This window comes from Lynx canadensis, chromosome A3, assembly GCF_007474595.2.
Source record: "Lynx canadensis isolate LIC74 chromosome A3, mLynCan4.pri.v2, whole genome shotgun sequence".
NCBI classification, from domain to species: domain Eukaryota; kingdom Metazoa; phylum Chordata; class Mammalia; order Carnivora; family Felidae; genus Lynx; species Lynx canadensis.
The window spans coordinates 139,178,924-139,200,041 of NC_044305.1; positions in this window are offsets into that span (position 1 = coordinate 139,178,924).

The window sequence follows — 21,118 nt, forward strand, 5'->3', positions numbered from 1 at the left end:
GGAGGAGGGGGAGGGGGAGGAGGGGGAGGGAGGGGGAGGGGAGGCTGTGCTCAGCGGAAGCGGAGGCAGCTCCTGGAGGCCCCGCCCTGCCGCGTGCCCGCCCAGGCCTGGCTCCAGCCTCTCCGAAAGCACAAGCGGGAGTCCTGCTCCCAGTTCGCTGGCCCCGCGAACCCCGAGCAGCCTCAGTCCCGGTGCGAGAAGTGTCGCCGAGAGGTAGCGAAGAAGCGGGTTCCGTGCCTGGTGTCGGGCCCTCGTGGACGTTTCGTCCGGGGGGTGCCCGAAGGCGACATGGATCTTGTGCTGGAAAAACAGCCAACGCCTCTCCGGGTGTGGACCGGCCTGGTTGCAGAGGCGCGGGGCTGACGCCTTCGTTTGCGCTCGGCTGACCGTCTCGGGGGGATCAATGCCCCAGCACAGGCCCTGCTCGCGGTGTGGCGGGAGCACGTTATCCTTCTGAGTCCTCGTGGGGCTTTCTTCAAGGGCACTTATACAGGGAGCACCTTAACTTCAGCCAGCACAGGAGGAGGACGCACTGATCCCATACACCGACTTCTGGCCCCAAACACCGCACACTTGTCTGTGGGTCGCCTGTGAAACCGAGGCTGCGTGTCTGAGCTGGACTCTGTAGCCGTCCAGGGCTGCGGAGGTGAAGTCATAGGGGGCGAAAATGAGGCTTCGAGGCAGAGGAACAGTTGTGCCTCTGCTGCTCCCTGTCCCCGGCGCCACCCACAGGGCAGACACGCCACCTGGACCGGATGTGGCACGGCCCAGAAGGGGGCCCGGGGTCTGACGCTGGAGTCCGGACTTGGAAAACAGAGAGCCCAGGGCCGACCGCGTTGGGCGTGCAAGGATGTGGTTGTGTCCTCAGATTCCTCTGCATGGATCTCCTGGCGAAGTGACGTCAGCTTTGAAAATCAGGGGTGCAGGGGGAGGAGGCAGGAGGGAGGGAAAAGGAAGAGGGGAAGGAGGAGGTGTAGGAGGAGCAAAGTTAGGAGCCAGAGAGCCCGAATCTGAGGGGACGTGGGGGCTGCAAGGGTGTGGGGAGGAGGGGGGGTGGGAGGGAGGAAGACCCTGCCGCTCCCCTAGTCCCAGAGCTTGCCCAGCAGGAGTAAGACTGGCAATGGGATTCCAAGTTGGGAGGCCTGGGCTTAAATCCCAGTCACCATGCCCGTCAGTTGTGAGGCGACAAAAGACACAGAACTGGTTGAACTTCCTGCCAGGTGCCTGTAATAGTGTCTCAGTGTCCACGTCTGTCTGCATCCATCCAGCCACCTAATCATCCCTCGGTCATCTGTTATCTATCATCTATCTGTCAATCATCTATCATCTGTCATGTCTCATCTATCTATCCTCTATTGATCATCTGTCATCTCTCAATCATCTGTCAGGGACTTCGGGGTGTATCTGTAGGAGTCACAATTTCTCCACGGTCAGTAAAAATGTCAGGGAAACATACATGACTCCACTTTGCAGGGCTGAGCAGAACCACCGCCTTTATGATATATCTTGTCCTGTAATACTTTGCGTGTGAACATTTTGTTTCCCCATAAGGACTGTGACTCTTGAGGTACGAATCGGGCTTTCTTTGCCTCATTTCTCTGACAGGCACCAGCGTGCATATGTGGCTTTTGGTTGAAGGGTCTTTTAAAATATATCTGAAGTTCATTTGCAGGAAAAGGATCTGCAAGCACCAAGCCCCAGAAGATCCCTCACCCCCGCAAAGACTAGTTTTGAATGTCAGAAGATATTTTCCTTCACAGATAACAAAACCATTGCCATGTATTTTCACTTTGCCTAAGTAACCTAAACACCCTCATCCCCAATGCCAAGAAGGACACTTACCAGTTGCTGTTTCGATAAAAGCGGGACAAGTAGATGACTACATATATGCCGAGGACCTCGTGCTGCACTGCGCGACAAGAATGCAGGCTCCGCCTCCTGTCACGGTCCGTGATGACTCAGCTCTCTCCACAGTTCCCGTTAATGACCCGCTAATAAAATGGCTGCAATCTTGCCTGAGAAATATGTTGCCAGCTGATTCACGTTTTTATACCTACAAAGATAAATGTCACGCTGTACTAACGGAAAGAGAGATTACTCATATTTATGAGATTTTTTTTTCCAGGAAAAAAGAACTTTTCAAAATGCTTTCAAGAACCATATTGAATTCACTATATTTTTTCATAAGTAGAAATCATGGCCCAAAGTAGACATCCACTGATTGCATCGCATATTTTCCATGAAATACTGCTAGTTTCACAGGACAAAAGAAGGTCCAGAGCCTGTTTTGAAATATGCATCCTCCATAGTCAGAGATAAATTGAAAGGTTAATCATACTGGTTTTTCATGAAGAATTGTTACAATAATGTTCTGGGTGGTTTCAGGGAAAATAATTCCACGATTGTTGAAATCTATGCACTTCAGCATTGTATGAGTATTTCTCAAGTTAAAACAACAAACTCTAAGCTCTAAGAAAAACTGAGGAATTTTATGCCCCAACTCCTGAAATCCATACTCATATGGCACACTTCAGTGACAGTGAGGACTTCTTTTTTTTTTTTTCATTTTTTTTTTTTCAACGTTTATTTATTTTTGGGACAGAGAGAGACAGAGCATGAACGGGGGAGGGGCAGAGAGAGAGGGAGACACAGAATTGGAAACAGGCTCCAGGCTCTGAGCCATCAGCCCAGAGCCCGACGCGGGGCTCGAACTCACGGACCGCGAGATCGTGACCTGGCTGAAGTCGGACGCTTAACCGACTGCGCCACCCAGGTGCCCCTGACAGTGAGGACTTCTAATGTTTTGTGAAAATACTAACAGAATAAATGTTCACCGTATTTTCATTATAAGTTGTAAAAGACATTTTTACCAAATCATTATATTCCTTACAAAATTAAAAAAAACCCCTCTCATCATTAGGTTTAAAAGAAAGCCACTTGGCAGTGTCTACTGAGTAATCCTTTATTTCTTTCACATTTTCCCTTGTGCAAAGATGCCGTAGAATCCTGTTATGGGACAACTTGGAAGGTGTTTTCAGATGACCGAATATTTCATGTTTCTCCAGAGGAGGTAGAACAGTGTTATTACCCCCCGTCCAGACAACACTTTGAAAGGCTTACTACCCTGCAAACAAGGACGACAGAAGAGGACGTCACCCAGCAGGGGTTTTCAGGAACACGGGACAGGCCATCGACACAGAGCAAGCCAGCGAGCTAATGGAGAAGGGGTGCAAGCAGATTAGAATTTCATCAGGAAATACGATCCTTGCAATTAGTGAGCGCTTGCCCTGTGCTAGAGCTCCGTGCACGGCAACTCGTGTGTTAGGTACCTGAGTGTGAATATACCCAAACCGTGCTGCACGCACGAGGGGTGAGGGGGCGGCAGAAGGCTTGTGGTCAGCCGGGTGGGTGGTGCCACAGCGCCGGGAAGATGACGTCAGCGGTCAGTGGGTGGGTGGCGCCGTGGCCTCAGGAAGGTGACCTCAGCGGTCAGCGGGTAGGCAGTGCTACAGGGTCGGGAAGGTGACTTCAGCTGTCAGCGGGTGGGCAGCGCTGTGGCCTCGGGAAGGTAACGTCATTGGTCAGCGGGTGGGTGGCACCTGGCCCCGGGAAGGTGACGTCAGCGGTCAGCGGGGAGGCGGTACTACAGCGTCGGGAAGGTGACGTCAGCGGTCAGCCGGATGGGTGGGTGGTGCTACAGCATCCGGGAGGGGACGTCAGTGGTCAGCCGGTAGACGGCACTGCAGCGTCGGGAAGGTGACGTCTGCGGTCAGCGGGTGGGCGGTGCCACGGCATCAGGAAGTGACGTCAGCTGCTGTAAGGGCAAGCCCGCCCCGCGTGGTGGCCTCCGGCCGCAGAAGCCGCGTCACCCTCTGTGCGCCGCATGGCTGGCCTGCTGGGTGGCCTGGCCACTCCGTGCACGGGGAGAGGTGACATGGATTTGCTGACTCGGTGGCCTCACCGCCGCCCACCAGAAGCGCACCAGTGTCCTTTTCTCCCTCTCCCCACAAAGGGAAACCTGGTCTCCTCTTGTCTAAGGCAGACGCCCTCAGCCCAGCTGCGGCACCCCGCCCATCCCGGGGTCATGCGCCACCACGTGCCACCCGGTCAGCGGCCCGGGATGCGGCCCCCTGCTCGCCGGCCTCCGACTCCAAAAGCAAGTTTCTGCCCCTTGGCGGGCAGAGGAAGGGCTGGGTAAGTGATTAAAAACTCCCAGAACACAGAACAGGCACAGAGGTCCTGCGGGGCGGGGGCGGGGAGGCGCTGCCGGCACCGCGGACACGCACGTTCACACTGGGCCCCGACTGGGCCACGGAGACCTAAGCAGCGAGGAAGGACCCCCAACGCTTACCCTGCCCAGAGCCTCAGCAGATGACCATCGGACGCCGTCCGGCGTCCTGGCAAGAAAGCGTTTTTGGGGGGGGGGGTTGGGGGGGGCGAGCCAGGCAAGTTCCACACTCAGTCTCGACAGCAGACCCAGAGCTCCTCTTCTGTTTTCACGTGAAATTCACCGGCAAGAAGAGTTCTGCCTCCGCTTGGCCACACTGGGTGCGAGAGGGCAGAGCTGCAGTGATTTCTGCGGTGAAACCCCCTCCCTTCTGCAGCCTCGCGGCCCCCCGGGCTCCCGTCCTCGTGCAGGGTAGACACGCGTCGGTCACGCACTGACTACACCATCCGCGTCCATGAATGACAAGACTTCATTCTTGAGCCCGTGGTAGCGTCTGAGGGGGACGTCACCTTACCAAAACTCAACTTTGATGATTACTGTCTTACTTTTTCCTAAAGTTTTCTTCAACGTTTATTTATTTTTGGGACAGAGAGAGACAGAGCATGAACAGGGGAGGGGCAGAGAGAGAGGGAGACACAGAATCGGAAACAGGCTCCAGGCTCCGAGCCATCAGCCCAGAGCCTGACGCGGGGCTCGAACTCCCGGACCGCGAGATCGTGACCTGGCTGAAGTCGGACGCTTAACCGACTGCGCCACCCAGGCGCCCCCGTCTGCTACTTTTCAAATGAGAAAAAAAGCCCTGATGTTTTAGTTTCTTTTCATAAAGACGTTTTTAGACAAATCTTTTAAATAGAATGAATAAACCAAAGAACAATCTGGTCTTTCCATTTATAAAAATACATACATTATGGATCCTAAGATTTTCATTTGTCACCTGTTTTACTCTAAACACAGATGGTTCTTGGAGACAAAGCCACATGCCTGCCCGAATGGAATGCCCCATCCTGGCGTGTTCATCAGGGATGAAAGGTAGTAAGTTTTTCTCTATTTTTTTTGAGGAAGGGGAGGGAGAAACAATAATGCAGGTGATTTCTTATCTAAGTTTTAAGGAAACCTACAGCACAGCCTTGGCCTCAATAAAATCTGTGTGCACATATGTGCATATATGTACACACGTGTGTGCACAGGTGTGAGTGTACATACGTGTGCTTTGTGGGCACGTGTGTGCATGTGCATGCGTATGCACGTGTGTGTGTGCCGAATGCACGTATATGCCTGCACGTGTGTGCACGTGTGTGTGCATGTGTGTGCGTGGGGTGTTGGGTGGGTTTTCATTTGTTTGCTGCGTTTTTCTCCACTATCAAAGTTTGTCGTTGAAACGTGTTACGGTCTGAATGTTCGCATCCCCCAAATCCGTATGTTGAAATCCTAGTGCCCTGGGTGCTGGTGGTTGGAGGTGGGGCCATGGGATCAGGTCAGGAGGCTCCACCCTCCCGGGGGCCTTCTCACCGCCCCTCCCGTGCAGACATGGTGAGGACTCTGGGGAAGGATCCTCACCCATCAGGGGTGTTCCAACCCGGGTCCCCCAGCCTCCAGCACTGAGATGTGAATGTCTAGTCTGTATCTGACCGGGGGTGTGGTAGTTTGTCTTGCACCTGAGTGGGCTAAGACAAAACACAGTGTGTGGTTGCAGCCTTAAAACTCCAGATATTTCTACTAGGAGGATTGAAGTTCCTAAAAACGGCACATGTATAACGGGGCAGCTCCCTGTTGTGTTTTTCTCTCATCACATACATTTCTCAGGCTGCCTTCCAGAACCCCCTGCAGCCAGTGGGTAACTCGTGTCATACGGCGTTGGGTGTGTACAGGATGTCAGGGTTCCTCCGAGCCTTCAGTGTATATTGTCCTCACTGGATTCAGTGCAGCAACAGACTGCCCATCTGCCCTTTGTAATGACTTCTTTCACTAGCTCATGACCTTAAAGGTCAAGAAGAGAGGACGACACAGTTATTGATGTGTGTGTAATATACAGTTTATGCTCTAAATGAGGTGTGTAGGCTACATATGTGAATAGAGGTGTGGGAAAATAAATGTTCTATTTTGACTTGGATTTCCTTAAAAAAGAAAATTCAGTATTAAAAATATTTTTACAATGGATCCTAGAAATATTTGTTGCATAAGTAACAAATTTGTATCTAAATATGGTTTCATTGGAAAAACAATGTGAAATATTTTTGGCTTACATTTTCGCTTAAGGTTTTAATAAGAACACGTACTATCATTATCACTTCAAAAGTTTTATGTGAAGATTCTGAAGATGACAGGTGGATTTCAGAGGAAGGTATTTTTAGACAAGTGAACAAAGTTCAGCTGAGAATGTAATGCAGAAACAGAATTATTAGAGTCATTCTGCAGTTAATTCAAGTGTGTTTTAGAAGCACTTTGTCACATTAAACACAGCCTTTAGAGTCGTGTTTGAGTCTGTTGGAAGTTGCTCCTTTAGGTGTTCCAAGCGCCAATGTCACGGGCACCTTGAACGATGCGCTCTGTGCACCGGAGTCATTCCTACTGCTCTGTCACGAAAGCCAGCACCGCACGCCTGCTTTAAGAAGCACACCGTTGCTTTCCCTGTTTCGCCTCTCACTGGAATTCTTGGGTCACCTCGCCCCAAACCTCCAGCCTCGGCTGATGGGTAGATGTTTTCCTGCTCATCCCGTCCAGCGTGTGGGACCCCAGGTTCCCAGTCCCGAGGTGGGCGCTGAGGTTACGGGGTTAAGACATTATGGCCCATGATCTCCAGGTGTGTGCTCACGTGCCACGATGGGACAGGTGTGTGAGGAGCTGAGTCCTGAGCACATCGGCCTGGGAGGGGGTGTGGTGAACACTCATGGGGGTGCTTCTTGGGCTCACTCATGGCTGGTCCTTCTCTCCTTGTGGGTGCGGGAAGGACAGCACCTCAGTCTGTCCGGGGAGTGGCAAACTAGAATTTCTGAATATTTACCTTGGCCAGACGGTAAGTTTTACGTGGGTGGGAAAGTGCTTATTGTTCCCAACCGCTGTGTACCTGGCACCAGTCCCCGCGCCCACAGTGGGCACTGAAGGTGTTGTGGCGTTTGCTCTACTGATGGGCATTTGTGTGGACTCCAGTGTTTCTCCATCACAAACGGTATGGCGTCCTGCCTCAGTAGTGTCTGCGTGTGACGATCTCTGCGGGGATCGCACACGTGGGTTCGTGGAGTCAGCACCTCTGCAAGGTTCTTCCCACACGTTGACCAAACCACGTTGACCCATTTGTGCATCTGCCTCGGCGTACAAAAGTGCCCATTTGTGCACATCTTTACGCTCGTTCATGGGGCAAATCCTAGGCCCGTGAAATAACATCACTTGGTTCTTTTGAGTTCTGTTTTCTGCAAAATGTTAGCGAGGCTGACCGCCTTTCCAGAGGATTAACGGTGCGTTTCCTTATTACAAATTACCGTGTTCTGTGTGTTGTCCATGTTTGGATTAGTCGACTCTTTCTTGTTGCTATTATTATTTCACTTTGTCCCCGTGAAAATCACATGTAGAAGTGGGCCCCCCAGTACCTCAGAATGGAGACAGGGTCTTCAAAGAGGCAAGTGAGTTAAATCAGGCTGTTTGGGGGCCCAATCAACATGACTGGGGTCACCATAAGGAAAGGAGACCGGGGCACAGACAGACGTGTCTCCATGTGAATGAAGACAGTCGTCCACAAGCCAAAGAAGGAGGCCTCAGAAGGCACCAGTCCTACCTGGATCTTGGAGTTTCAGCCTCCAAACTGTGAGAAAATAAATTCTGTTTCTTATGCCCCTGGTCTGTGGTGCTTTGTTGTAAGACCCCTGCCCGGCCGACGAACATGCAGTGGTGTTTCAGCACAAGCTGGTGATACTTTGACGTACGTTGTGAGTATTCTCTCTTAATGTCTACTTTGGTGGTATCTTCTTTTTTATGGAATTTATTTTTTAAATTTTTTTTTTCAACGTTTATTTATTTTTGGGACAGAGAGAGACAGAGCATGAACGGGGGAGGGGCAGAGAGAGAGGGAGACACAGAATCGGAAACAGGCTCCAGGCTCCGAGCCATCAGCCCAGAGCCTGACGCGGGGCTCGAACCCACGGACCGCGAGATCGTGACCTGGCTGAAGTCGGACGCTTAACCGACTGCGCCACCCAGGCGCCCCTGGAATTTATTTTTAAATAGCTCATTTTTTAAGGTATTTATTTTGAGAGAGGGGGGAGGGACAGAGAGAGAGAGAGAGAGAGAATCCCAAGCAGGCTCTGTGCTGTCAGCACAGAGCCCAACATGTGGCTTGAACCCACGACTGTGAGATCATGACCTGAGCCGAAATCAAGAGTCCGACGCTTAACTGACCGAGCTGCCAGGCCCCCCCTAAATAGCTCATTTTATCCCCTTGTTCTGTGTGACAACTCTGTCATACATCCATACACTATTGTTACATCTGTCTAGGTCATCTGTGTCCTTTTGCTGACCACCCGTTCCTTTTCTTATCCATGACATATTGTGTAAGTTGATAGGCCACTTATAATTCCTGCTGTTTGTTGGGAATCTTCCGTCTGACTCTTGGTCTCCCGAAGCTTTGGCCTCCAGCCTCCATGCCTCCATACAGATATTAAATTCAGTTGAAGTATTCTTTCAGCGTCTTGTTGGAATTTTGATGGAAAATGCATCATATCATTAGATTAATTTAGGGACCGTTGATATATGGACTGTGTTATGTCTTCTCATCTATACCCATTGTGTACATCCCCATATATTCAGGGTTTTTGTCTTTGAGAACTTTAAACTCTTTTCTCTCTAAAGTTTTTGTACATCTTATATTAATATCATCATTTGATAACTGAGTATTTTATTCTAGTATAAGTGGAATCTTTTTTCCGTGAATATTCTTTTATTATTATTATTATTATTTTTTTAATGTTTATTTATTTCTCAGACACAGAGAGACAGAGCATGAGTGGGGGAGGGGCAGAGAGAGAGAGAGGGGGGACACAGAATCTGAAGCAGGCTCCGGGCTCCTAGCTGTCAGCACAGAGCCCGATGTAGGGCTCGAACTCACAGACTGCGAGATCATGACCTGAGCCGAAGTCGGATGCTCAACCGACTGAGCCACCCAGGCGCCCCTCCATGAATATTCTAATTTGTTACTGTTGAAAATAAATACAATGGCTTTTTTTAAAGTTTATCTAGTTTGAAAGAGACAGAGACCACATAAATGGGGGAGAGGCAGAGGGAGAGGGAGGGAGAGAAAATCCCAAGCAGGCTCCTCCCTCTCAGCACAGAGCCCTACACGGGGCTCAAACTCATGACCATGAGATTATCACCTGAGCTGAAATCAAGAGTCTGATGCTTCCACGACTGAGCCACCCAGGGACCCCCTTCCTAACGAATGGGTAAGTATCCAGTATGTACTCTCTGACGAATGTTTATGTATACAGTAAGTACTCACTGATGACTGCTTAGGTATCCAGTGGGTAGTCACTGCAGGCACACCATCGCACAGCACACCTCTAGAACTTACGAATCTTGCAGAACTGAAGGTTCACGCCCTCCGAACCACATCTCCCCCGCCCTCCGCGCTTCCTGGCGCCCACCATTCCGCTCCCTGCTTCTGCGGGTCTGAGGACTCCAGGGACCCATGTAAGTGTAATCACGCAAGATGTGTCCTTCTCGGCCCATTTCACCAGCACGACACTCTCCAGCTTCATCCGTGCTGTTGCCCATGGCAGGGTTCCTTCACTGTACAGGAGAAGTTACACCCGTGTGCGCACACACCACGTGCTCTTTATCCGTCCCCCCTTGGTGGACATTATGTGGCTTCCGTGGTTTCAGTTCTTGTGGACAGGCATTGTCCAGGCCTGGCCTTTTCAGGCTAAAGTAGCCTTGTATTGTCTTATGAATAGCTCCTCATATGCTATTTGTTATAAACCTCTTTCATTTTAAAATCTTTCTTTAAAAACTGGTTATAATGATGATAATCAAAAGTGATATCATTTGAAGGGTTTTAGTCTAACGGTACTTTCGGTCTTCAATATTGATTTTGCTTTCGGCTGTAGGCCTCCTGCTCATCACTTGTTTTTCCCCATTTTACTTCTGCAATTCCACTGTTGTCTCTTTAAGCCAGCTTTCTCTGTTGCTGTGTAATCCATGGTGTTGTCATTTTGTATTTTATCTGTCCTCCGAAACATCGCCTTGTATTTAATGTTGTTGGGAATGCAGAAAGCACTGTTGGCTGCAATTCATTACTATCTCTACAGTACAAATCTGGGCATTTGTAAAATGATAAGTTGTAGCTCCCTGAAAGTCAAGCCATGTGAGTTTTTTCAAATTTAAATCCTGATAATGGTGTTTCATTCTGTGTGGTTGGGAGTTGGATAAATGCTATATGAATTTACTCGCAGCCACAAACAATTCTTCCCTGACCTTCCTTCCTGTGTCACATTCTTCTTTTTTTTAATATGAAATTTATTGTCAAATTGGTTTCCATACAACACCCAGTGCTCATCCCAACAGGTGCCCTCTTCAGTACCCACGTTCTTTGTGCTAACTTCACCATGACTAAGAACATGCTGATGGAGCAGTTAAATTACTTTTGTTTTCATTTATTCCCTGTAATTGTGGCTAACATTTTTGAGTGATGGCTTTGTGCTAGACAAGACTCTGAGCGTTTTGTAGCTTGATGAGGAGATGTGAGAGCAAACCCAGAAAGACCAGGTGCTTTGCCCAAACCAACTCAGTAACTTCAAGAGGTGGGATTGAACCCAGGCATTTAGAGCAAAGCCCACAAGTTAGCCAATACATCTTAAGATTCCTTTGCTTATAAGATGTGGCTAGAAAATTAAAAATAAAGAGAACGCGAGGATAACTAATCATGGCAAAAATGGAAATAAAAACCAGTGATAATAACATTATCACTTAGAAGTATTTTTGGAAGTGCTGCTTTGATTTGGTAGAGAAGTGGAATCTCGATATTCAATGTGTAATGAGAACTCACTATTCAGCCCACACGGATGTACAACCGTCTCATTAATCTGCAGGCCTGTATGGCGTTAGAATTCTTTCAAATGAAAATGAAGTATTAACTGAGAATGAAAAGAAATCAGTGTCTTTCTCTGAAAGCAGGGACTGCTCAAACCTTTAAAAAATACGGTTTTGTATGTTTTCTGATACAAACTGCCGTTTTCAGGAACTCGGTGCCGATGCAACATTTGACCAAACAATCTCACAAATGACTGTTCAGAGCTCACCGTGCGCTAAGCCTTTTATGTGGACTTTACATCTGTTTTCAATGAAAAAGTCAAGGCTGAGAAAGTTCAAATCTAAATGCCAAGGTCACGCAGCCAGCGGATGATGATTCTCAAACCCAGCCTGAATCTCATGCTCACATCCTTGCACACCGCGCAGCTTTTCACGGATTGTAAGTTCCAGAATTCGCTCCCGCTCTACTTTCTAGAGCTGTCGGTGATGTGGCTGCTTTGGTGACCTGAGATGATTCCTATGGGTTCCTGAGGCTGACCACAGACCCTGAATCGGGGCTCCCGGGCCCATCCGGCGTCTCCTGAAGGGACGGTGATGCTCGTGTGCTACCAGCATTGAGGGGGTGGAGGTGCTCATGCGCCCTGGGCATCGGTGGAACAGCACTTCCCGAGAGCGAGGCAGGAAGGACCAAGTGTCAGCCACTCCTCACTGTGGTGGGAAGCACACTGGCCGCAGAGTCGGAGAAGGGCCGGATCCCAAGCAGCCGCTGCCAGCAAAGCGGGCCCAGTGTGAGAGCCCCCGTCGCGCGTGTACCCGGAGCACGGCTGCACCCACTGTGCTGAGCGCGCCGTGTGGGGACCCACCTGGGCTGAGCCTCCGGGTCGTGGGAGCAGGAGTTTCTGTGTGTAACGGCTAGGGGTCAGCCGGGGCTGCAAGCTAGCCTCAAGGGAGATGTCATATGTTTTCAGTAAAAGGTGTGTGTGTAGGGGGGGTGTGGGTGTGGGGGTGTGTGTGTAATAAACTCTTGGAAGCTGAGAACCACCTTATGCTCTCGTATTCAGTACTTTGCCTTGTTGTTTTGTTGATTGTTTCCTTCTCTGTGCGGAAGATTTTTCTTTGGATGATATCCCAGTAGTTTAATTTTGCTTTTGTTTCCCTTTCCTCAGGGGCCAGATCCAAAACACCCTATGATGTCACTCATAGGTGGAATTTAAGAAACAAAAGCAAATGAACAACATGATGGTTACCAGTGGGGAGGGGTGTGGGAGGTGGGGGAATAAGGATGATGAGCCCCGAGTCACGTGTAGAACTGTTGGGTCAGCGTATTGTGCATCCAAAACCAATTCGACACTGCATGTTAGCTATGCTGGGATTAAAATTTTTTTTAAATGGTTATTCATGTTTTGAGAGAGAGAGAGAGAGAGAGAGAGAGAGAGAGAGAGAGACAAAGCATGAGCAGGGGAGGGGCAGAGAGAGAGGGAGACACAGAATCCAATGCAGGCTCCAGGGTCTGAGCTGTCAGCACAGAGCCAGATGCGGGGCTTGAACCCATGAACTGTGAGGTCATGACCTGGACCGAAGTCAGATGCTTAACCAACCGAGCCCCCAGGTGCCTATACTGGAATTTTTAAAAACTTGAAGAAAAAAGAGTCACATCACGAAAGCAGAACAGTTCTCGTCTGAAACATTCAGCATGAAGGCAGCTTCTAACATCAAAGGAAAACTTCAGCTGTGGGTTTCCCGTAGGACCAGGCAGCGTGGTCCCATATCTTCCACTTTCTAATTAGCTGCAGAACACCCAAGTTCACCCATGGAAATAGTCTCCTAAAGTAGAGATATTTTTCTAATAAGTTGAGACACAAGATGTTAAAGCCACATTAAAATCTGTAATTAATAAAGGTACCGTGAGCTGAATTTCAATAAAGGCATTGACTCCGCTTCTGAGTTATAAATTAGGAGGTCAAAAGCTTTTCATGAATTAAACTCCAAGAGAGGAAAGTGACATTGGGAGTACATATTTCAGAATCGTTTATGTCGCCTAAACATTGACCATTTCTATTTGCTACAGAAAAATTAGTGTGTCAGGTATGATTACTGAGGAAGCAGAAGTCAATGTCATTTCCTCCCGGCCAGCGGGGGCCGAGCGTCCCGCAAGCCGGGGGTCTGTTTCAGTCACGAAGTCTCTAATATACATCTCCTCAAACATTGCTTGTCCTTTAAACAGTGGGGTTGTTCTTTGAACTGAAATAATTAGCATATAAAGGGCAAGTCTTCTGTTTAAAGGAACTTAACGCATTTCAGATGACATCCCCTAGAAATGACCTTGGTTCCACGATGCCTTCAAATCAGGGTGTCTCTGCCAGGATGCGCTTTGCTCTTGAGATAAAGGCAAGGCGTTGCTCGGATGTGGAGGAAACCTTCGCGGCGATCCCGGCCTAAAGACTCACGAGTGTGTTTTTAATCAAGATCACAAGGAACACTGTTACTGTTTTATTGTACTGATCTGCAGAACTCTAATAATCACCTAAATTAATTTTGTTAAACTTTTGATTCTCAGTTTTCCATTTATTTCAGTGTTTCAGAATGCTCTTTTGCCTTTCCGCACAAGGGGAGAGCACAGCCTTGACGGCCGTCGGGGCCTGTGGCTCTCCTCATCAGCATCAGTCCGTGTCGGCCCAGGCCCCGCGCACCTGCCCGTGACCTTGGGCACCTGGCTTCCTGCCCCCAGCCTTCAGCATCAAGCAGATGTAAAATTCATGTCCACAAAGATGATGATGTTTTTGAGGTTTAAATGAGTGAATGATTGCTACAAATAAAGAGAACTAATAAAAATAATAACAGGCAGATTCTAATCCTTTCCTGTGCCTTTGTCGTCAAGTCTTGGAGCCTAGGATATCAGGCAAGCTATGTTCATCTTCCGTGAACTCCACAGATTGGCCCCTGCACACAAGCTTGGCTTTCCAGATGCGGGAGGATGAGGGTCGTGGGCCCGTGATGCTGGGGGGACAGAGCGCTGGGATACGGGACGATGAGGGTCGTGGGCCCGTGATGCTGGGGGAACAGAGCGCCGGGATACGGGACGATGAGGGTCGTGGGCCCGTGATGCTGGGGGGACCGGGCGCCGGGATGTGGTGGTGTTTGTTCTCTGCACTTCCCGTGTCTCGTCGGGTCGTTTGCTGTCTTACTTCAGAGATTCATTTTGCCCCATTCTCTCCTCCTGCTCCAACCGCATGCGTGTCCCTGGGTGTCTGGGCCTCTGTCCTCTTCATTCTTTTGCATCTGGAAAGTTCCTATTGACCTCCTGTTGGGCTCCCCGATTCTTTCCTGGGATGTGTCAAGTCAGCTCCTGAGGGCACCGAAGGTACTTCTTTTGTGTCACCGTGTTTTGAGCCCTGGTATCCCTCCCTCTCCCCCCTGCCCCCGTGTGTATACACATGGCACTCATCTGCCTGATGACGACCCCCTTGGCATCGCAGTCTGTCCCTTTTCCCCACTAGAGACCCTCACGCGTGCGTCACACTTGCACCCCGTGCCTCGTACGGTCACTCCGACTGTGTCCTCTGGCTCTGGTTCTCATGATCGCTATGTGTCTTCGGAGTGTGGCTTCTCCTGCCCTTCGGCTCGCCTGATTCGTTCTTGTTGGATGTCACATGTGTGGAGCAGGGCCGTGGGCTCAGGGCGTTGTGCTGTGTGGCTGGAGCTCTGTCATCTCAGCCCCGGGGCCTGTGCTTTGCTCCCCACACTCTGCGTCCTGCCACCTCCGACTGACCCTCTGTCTCCGCGCTGAGGGGCTGGTCTGTAACCTTCTGACTGACGCTGCCTTCCCGTGGGCTGCGTGTTGGGGGGTGTTTCTGTGCCCCTCCAGGAGACCCCAGCCCTCATTCCCCCGCCAGCCACAGCGTCCCCCTTCTATTCCTGTCCCCCATGGACATTTTACCCCTTTTACTTCTCCCCAGGGAAGGAGAGGTTTCTGTGTCTCCTCGGGTAAGCTCTGTCCCCTGGGATGCTGCAGACACGGTCTGGGGGGCCACTCCATGTCCTGTCCCCCTGTCCCAACCCTTTTGGAGCCACAAGGCCACGAGAGCTTGGCCCAGTGCGGTGGCCCATCCTCATCACTGGTACTGTTCCTACCCCTCATGGTTTCTGTGGCCGGTGAGTAGCCCTCAGCTGCTGTCCCCCTCTGATCTCAGGGTGTGCTTGCCTCGTGGCCCTGGTTGTGACGGTTGACACTTGTCCCCCAGAACCGGGATGTGGGGGCTGCACTGATGGACTAGATGTGCAGAGTCCCCATTTTCACGGGGCCTGACAGCGGAGAGCTAAGAGGGAAGAAAAGTCAGCGAGTGGCTCACGATGAGTTAAGGCTGTGATGGGACGTGCTACCCGTGGGAAACGGTGGAAATTGCAGATCCCCAGGCAGCGTCTGCTGTAGGCAGGTTCTGGGGGAGGCTAAGCTGAGCCGTGAGGGACAGACAGACCTGGTGCAGCGAGGGGGCTGCAGGGGGAGAGAGGGAGCTGTTCTGCTGCACAGCCGCTGGCGGCTGGAGGCGGATTCTCGCGTAAAGTCCTCGCGCAGGGACTCGTCTGATGACCCTGTTATGGGCCGAGTGGTGTCCTCTAACTTCGGTTTCTGAAGTCCCCAGCACCTCAGAATATGGCTGCGTTTGGAGATGGGGCCTTTAAAGAGGTGACTGAGGTTAAGCGAGGTCATCAGGCTGGACCCTGGTCCCATCTGACTGGTGTCCTCAGGGGAGACGTCCGGACACAGGCAAGGGGTCGGTCGCCAGGCAAGGGTGAGGGCGGTTGCCCACAAGCCAAGTGGAGAGGCTTCAGGGGAGACCAGACCCGCGGCCTCCAGAACCGGGAGAGCCGCTGGATGAGCCACTGGACGTGGACACGGTGGACGTGGCACTTGGGACGTCCCGTCGTCCGGCCAGGACTCCCGAGCCGGCTGGAGTGTGGCCTCTGGCATCGCCTGAGCCTCTGGTGCTGACCCTGGCTGGTTCAGGAGCCCGACGGGGGCACCGTCAACTGTGCAGAGACCCTCGCGCCCAGGTGTGTGGGGTGTGGACGGCAGGGAGTGGGGGGAGGCAGAGGCCCGAGCCCAGGAAGCCTCCCCGCCGAGCCGCTGACATTAGTCAGGAGGTGTGGATGGTCCTGCCCGCGCTCCTGCTGGCCCCTGAGTGTCGGGTTTGTGGGTCTTCATGTTACTGTGAAATGTGACTGTGTTTGGTAAAATGTACACTTTATGCTGCTCTCAGAGTTATTTGCTTCCGGGAAGAGGCAGCAAGGTCCTGCAGCAGGACTGTATTGAAGGGGTCTGCTAGGAGGCCTGGGAAGGTCCCGTCCTTCCGTCAGCCCGGTGGGCTTCCCTGGGGCCAGGTGAGCCCTAGGTGGGAGGGGTGCGGCACTCCGGGGGGCGTCGGCGCGAAATCTTTTCAGACCAGCGGGTGTGACAGCCACTCCTCAGTAGGAGAGTCCTATGTCCCCTCACCCTGGGTGAGGAGTGCGCCGGTCTCAGGGGAATCCAAAATTCAGCAGAGATGAGTCCTTCCGACAGAAACCAGGCGTGAGGGCACCGCGCTCACAGGGGTGAGGCGTGACATGAGCTGCACTCGCAGGGGTGAGGGATGAAGGGCGCTGCACTCGCAGGGGTGAGGCCTGACAGGCTCTCTGCTCACAGGGGTGAGGAGTGATGGGCACTGGGCTCACAGGGGTGAGGGGTGACAGGTGCTGTACTCACATGGGTGAGGAGTGACGGGCGCCGCGCTCACAGGGGTGAGGGGTGAAGGGCGCCCTGCTCCCAAGGGTGAGGGTGAAGGGTGCTGCACTCACAGGGGTGAGGTGTGACAGGCTCTCTGCTCACAGGGGTGAGGAGTGACGTGAACTGTACTCGCAGGGGTGAGGGGTAATGGGCGCTGCACTCAGAGGGGTGAAGGGCACCACACTCACAGGGGAGGAGTGACGGACACTGCACTCGCAGGGGTGAGGCATGACGTGTGCTGCGCTCGCAGGGGTGAGGGATGAAGGGTGCTGCACTCTCAGGGGTGAGGCCTGACAGGCTCTCTGCTCACAGGGGCGAGGAGTGACGTGCACTGCATTCGCAGGGGTGAGGAGTGAAGGGTGCTGCACTCGCAGGGGTGAGGCGTGATGGGCTCTGTACTCACAGGGGTGAGTTGTGACAGGCACTGGGCTCGCAGGGATGAGGGGTGACGGGTGCTATACTCACATGGGTGAGGAGTGACGGGCGCCGCACTCGCAGGGGTGAGGGGTGAAGGGCCCTGCTCCCAGGGGTGAGGGTGAAGGGTGCTGCACTTGTAGGGGTGAGGAGTGACGGGCTCTGTGCTTGCAGGGGTGAGGGGTGAGGGGCGCCCCACTCTCTGGGGTGAGGGTGAAGGGTGCTGCACTTGTAGGGGTGAGGAGTGACAGGCTCTGTGCTTGCAGGGGTGGGGGGAGAAGGGGTCCCCACTTGCAGGGTGAGGAGTGACAGGCGCTGCACTCGCAGGGGTGAGGGGTGATGGGCGCTGCGCTCGCAGGGGTGAGGAGTGAAGGGTTGGGGTGACGGGTGCCCTGGCGTCCCTCCGGCTCCTGCCGTGGGACCCAGAACGCTGCCTCTCGGAGGCGCCGGGCCACGCAGGGCTCCCCGGACCGGGGCTCCCGCCTGCAGGCACCGTGGGGGGTGCTGAGTGCTCGGTTCCTCTGTCCCTCCAAAAGCGTACGAACTGTAACAGCTGGCACGGAATGTGGCTCGTGAACCCAAAACCATCACTGGGCTGGACGTGAAAACGTGTGAAGTTCACGCAGTGCCCCGGGCACCCCTGCAAGCCTCCCCCTGCGCCCTCTTGCTGCGTGGTCTCCAGAAGGCGGAGGGCGTCTCAGGTCCGGGTCACCGTGAGGGAACGCCGCGTGCTTCCCTGTGGGATGACCGTGGGGTTACACGAGGCAGCGTGTGCGCCCTCCGGACTCCGCGTGCCTGCTGACGTCTGCTTCTCCACGCGTTTCAATCTCACCCAAGCGTCTACGCTCTGCTGCCCGCGGTCTGTCCTGGCACCTGCTCCCCCAGATTTCCCTCTGCCTTGGAAGGCTGACCCCAGCCTCTCCTTCGTTGCGAGGAGTCGCAGAGTTTGCTGTCCCGCTGGGTGCGACTCAGCGCCTGAGCTACAGGACAGCGTTACCGCTGGGGACTCAGCCGGTGAAATCTCCCATTTTGCAGATGAGGAGCCTGAGGCTGGTGAAGGACAGGGACACCCAGAGTCACAGGGCTATAACACCTTGTGTGCACACGTGGGCTCGGCGGCCCTCTGTGCCCCGCCCCTGCTCCAGGGCTGAGCCCAGGGGGACACTGCTCGCCGGGTCAGCCTGAAATCTGCACAGCACGGGTTCCCCGGGGGTGTCGGGCTGGAGTCCCTGGGGAGACACGTACCCCACCTACGTCCGGGAGCTCGTGTCCTCAAGGGGCAGTTCGCAGGGTGGAGTCTGATCCACACACAGAGGAAATTCAAGTCAGTAAACACGGCCCGAAACCTCCTCATTGGATGGAGCTCCTCCAGAGGCATCTCAGAGACTAGCCGGTGACACCCGCCTTGGGACAGTCGGGCAGCCGTCACAGAGAGGCCGGTGACACCCGCCTGGGGTGGTCCCTGGGTGGGGCTGGGGTGGGGCCCTGGGTGGGGGACCTGGGGTGGGACCAGCTTCACTGCCCTTCAGCTGTGCTGGGAGGGAGATGCCAGCATCCCAGCCTGAGTCAGCCGCGACTTTCCAAGGGCTGACCTGAAGGTGGCCGTATTTCAGTCGTTGGCATGTTTCTGTCTCGGTGAGAAGTGGCCCGCCCCTCTGCCCAGGGTTGGGGGCAGGGGTGGGGCGTCTTCGCCAGTTTCAGGGCACAGTGTGTGCATCGGCCCCAGGTCACGGAGGAAGGCGGGACTGGGCCAGGCTGGGCCATGACCACTAGATGCTCGGTGGAAGTTGAAAAAAGCCACTCACTGTTGCTTGAGCTCCTACTGTATCCCAGGCCATGTATACAGTGGCCAGCAGCACAGATGCCTCTCTTGGGGAGCTGCGTGGTGAATGAAGGGCGGTTAAATAAAACCAGCTGTTAATAAAGAGACTAGACCAGGTAGGGTCTCCCAGGTGTGGCCTCTGCCATCGGAGGCCATGGGTCGGCTGTTCAGGGACGGGGAGAGGGGACTTGGGCCAGTGCGTGGGTCCTGAGTGCCCCCTGACGGCAGCAACCAAGGAGCGACCCCAGGACCCAGCACAACCCAGCGGTCAGGCCGGCTCTCCTGATGGACACGCTCCGGGTACGAACCTGTGCCCAGGTTTAGAAGTTCATGCGCACAGAACGGAGACTCCCCAGTATCTCTGTCGTCATCAGGGGAAGTAACACTTAGAAGGCTCATGACAATGAAAATTTGTACCTGTTGGTGTTGAAATCATCATGAGGTACAAGCTAAAACATTAATGGAAAATCAACACCAAAATTAAGTCCTTCAAACCCCAATGCATAGGGGCATCTCATTACACAGAAATCTGTGTCTGAAAAGCATACAGAATCCTGGGGCGCGTGAGCTTAGAAATCGGGAGCATATTTGTAGATGACAAATAGAAACCATGATTTCTTTAAAAATTACTAAAATTTAAAATATCAACATAGAGAGAGATTTTATCTAAGAAATTTTCAGACATTTAAGCTGTTTGTGGCTTTTGTGTGAGTAAAGAATTCTTTTGACTAATTCTCAGTGCTCATATTTCCAGTAATATGCTTACACATTTTGCTAATGAAGGTCAAACTGCATTTATGAATATGAATTATTAACATTGATACATAGTAGCTAATTTTCAAGATACTGTGGGAAAACACCATAAAGTTGTATTAAATATTCATATAATCGTTGTGATAATTAATCCATAAAGCAATTATAATTAAAATGGAAGTATCTTGTCTTATAAATCACCAAATAAAATATAACTTTATTTTTTTAACATTTTTATTTATTTTTGAGAGACAGAAAGAGACAGAGTGTGAGCAGGGGAGAGGCAGAGAGGAAGACACAGAATCCGAAGCAGTCAGCACAGAGCCCGACGCGAGGCTTGAACTCACGGACCTCGAGATCCTGACCTGAGCTGAAGTCAGACGCTCAACCGACTGAGCCCCCCAGGTGCCCCTAAGTACAACTTTAAAAGGCAGAAGGCATCACTTGGGTATTCGAGCTACGAAGTCCAAGTCTCAGTCACCCCCACGGGCCAAGATACCAAGAGTAAAAGAACCCTCTCCCGCATCCAGAGTTTCCTGCTCGGGAACGACACAGGGAGTGGCTGTTTCTGCAGGGGGATGACTGTACTGGCAGCCAGTGCCGGACGTGGTCACACGCTGCGCCCTGCTCCGTTTTGGAGCCTGGCGGTACTTGTCACCGTCCGAGTGAGGAGGCCAGGCGGTCAGGGTCGGCTCAGCACAGCATCCATAGGACGTGGCGCCAGCAGAGACGCACTGAGGGCCGTTGCCGGCTGTCCAGACGGGCCCAGGCTTGAGGAAGCCCCGGGGGCTCTGCCCTCGGCCTGGCAGGTCCTTCTCTGGAAAGTAGGAGGAGGTGACGGGGAGCGAAGGGCAGAGGGTAAACTGAGGGTGCGCGTGAGTCGGAGATGCCCCCGGCGTCGGTCCAGCGGCCGCGCAAAGGCACCTGCCCACCTTCCAGAGCTGCATCCGGTGCAGCCTGCAGGGGGCGAGGACAGGGCGCAGAAGACCGCGGACTGTGCTCTCTGCCCGCCGGCTCGTACCCCGGATCCGCCGACACCGAGAGCACGGCCGCCGGCGCACAGACAAGCCCGTTGTTTGTTGTGGCCTTTCCCCCTCCTCCTCTTTCCCGCTCAGAATTCCCAGGG